The following is a 2,471-nucleotide window of genomic DNA, read 5'->3' as shown; positions in this document are numbered from 1 at the left end:
GTCTTTTCATCACTGTTGACAACCTTTTCACTCTCTTGGTTCATTTAAGTATAACACTTATAAATATCTTTCTTTTTAAACAAACTATTTTCAGTTACCAAATTTTGCTCACTCCACAATTTCATCATTTTCTCTTTTTTTTTTCCTACCAAGCATACCTTCTTGTATTGCATTCCAAACAATACCATTCAGATCTCCCAACAATAATGCATTTATATTCGCTCCAAAACTATGCAGATGGTCATTATGTCAGAGATTTCCCCTCATCATTTCTTACTACTAGGCCCATATGCACTCACAAGCACTCACACTTCTCATTTTTATTTTAACTTATATCAGTTTCAATTAAATCTCTTTGCAATCTCACACACCTTGTTACACATCTTTTTGCTCACCATGATAATAAAAAATATTAATATTAATTCTTTGTTGGATCACTGTTATGTTATGTTATGATGGAACCACTTTAGACATGGATGTATATACATATTACTTACTACCTTGGAGCATGTCTATGAAGGCTGATTCATTAACACTTATTAGATTTGTAAATTGATCCTTTTGTAGTGCAAACTTCTTCCTTGCCTCTTTTCAACAGACTTTGTCTGTTTTCTTAGCTAAGGCCAGTAATTTCCTTTTCCCTATGGGAGTGTGATGAAAGTTTATGGCTGATTATTTCAGCTAACATGATGCAATACAGATGATCAAAATTGTAAGTGTTGTAGCAGTGCCAGCACAGCACACCACAAGTGCAGTACTATTTACAATTATTATGTAAACATCTATTAATTTATGCATGATGCTGATTTTGCCTTGCACTTTGCTAGATGCCAGCCGATAATTATCAGGAGATCTGATTTAACCTATATTACTTCCCAAGAAAATTTTGAAAAAAAAAAAAAAAAAAAAAAAATTTGGTTGGTGAAGACCACTATGAGTAAATTAATAATTAAGGTTATATTTTGTATAGTCCCTGAAATACTCTGTTCACACATTAAACATGAAAATAAACATCAAATCAAAGTTGAAAATGTAAACAATGTCTTAATACTGCATGATGATGAGTTCAATGAGCTTATGATAATACTGCATGATGATGAGTTCAATGAGCTTATGATTTTGTTCAATATATTTTTTGTTTCATAAAGATAGTTATCTTGAAATATGACAGAATGCACACATGTGTAGGTGGTGTGAATGAATTCACTTTTTTCTAGTTAGAAATATGACAATTCAATAAAGTTTTTTCTTTTTTTTTTCTTCTTCACTATGTAAATCAGGGAACTAGCAGCTGCTTTATGACAATGTCCTGGCACATTCTTCACACCCAATCTAAGATTTCTTAGCTAAGTACCAAATTTCTCATATTGATCAGGCCCCTTTTCTCTAGACATGACTCCTTGTGATGTCTGGCTGTTTCCTAAGCTCAAGATGTTAGTGAAATTATCTCAATTTGAGAATTGATGAGGCATCACATGAAAGATGGTAGTGCACCTGGTAGCCATTCTGGAACAAGATTTCCAGAAATACTTCAAGTAATAGAAGGATTGATATGTTAGGTGCATCAGTCAAAAAAGGAAAACTTTGAGAATCATTAGAACAAGAACACAAAAAGGGAGCCACTTTTAACTGAAGTTCTAATAGTTTTTGAAGACTTCATAGATAATAGTCCTTGGAACTGAATATTAGGCAATTATTAGAATTATAATATTTATTCATAGTTTGATTTTGCAAAATGTTCTCTCTCACAGTGAATGATGTATCTCATATATAGTAAAATTCTAAGATTTTATGAAGGTCAAGACAGACTGAACACCAAGTAAATGAACCTTAATGTGAAAAAAAAAAAAAAAAAATTATATATATATATATATATATATATATATATATATATATATATATATATATATATATATATATATATATATATATATATATATATATATATATATATATATATATAAGAGTGCAGTCTTCACTTTTGCAACTACATAGAGAACAATGTCACTTCTAGCAAACATATGATAATCTCATGGATGATAATCCTCTTGGCTTTGAGATGACAGACTATGAAAAATGTTAACAGAATTTATCTGTCTATATAATTTTTTTTTATGTATGAAGGAGGCTAGGCAAGGAATTAAACTTGTGAAAAGAAAGTTCACTAAATTTTTGCTTCTCATGAAGAAATTCAATAAAAGTTTTGACTAATGTAAGATAAGTGACTCTGAATTACTTAGTTCAGAACTAGTAAACCTGAGTGGAAGAGTCCTAAGTTGAAGACTGCATCATTTGTTTCACAATTTCCAAAATTGGTTATGGTGAATTGGTGATGATGATGACAGCAAAGACATGATGATAAGTACACTTCCTTAAAATTCCCTATGGCATGTTTTTAAACTGAAGAACTTCCTCAGTTCATTGATAAGCATAGAAGACAGTTTGCTCTATGGTCCTGTACAAACATATGA

This window comes from Scylla paramamosain, unplaced genomic scaffold (genome assembly GCF_035594125.1).
Source record: "Scylla paramamosain isolate STU-SP2022 unplaced genomic scaffold, ASM3559412v1 Contig46, whole genome shotgun sequence".
NCBI lineage: Eukaryota > Metazoa > Arthropoda > Malacostraca > Decapoda > Portunidae > Scylla > Scylla paramamosain.
This window is presented reverse-complemented; position numbering follows the sequence as displayed.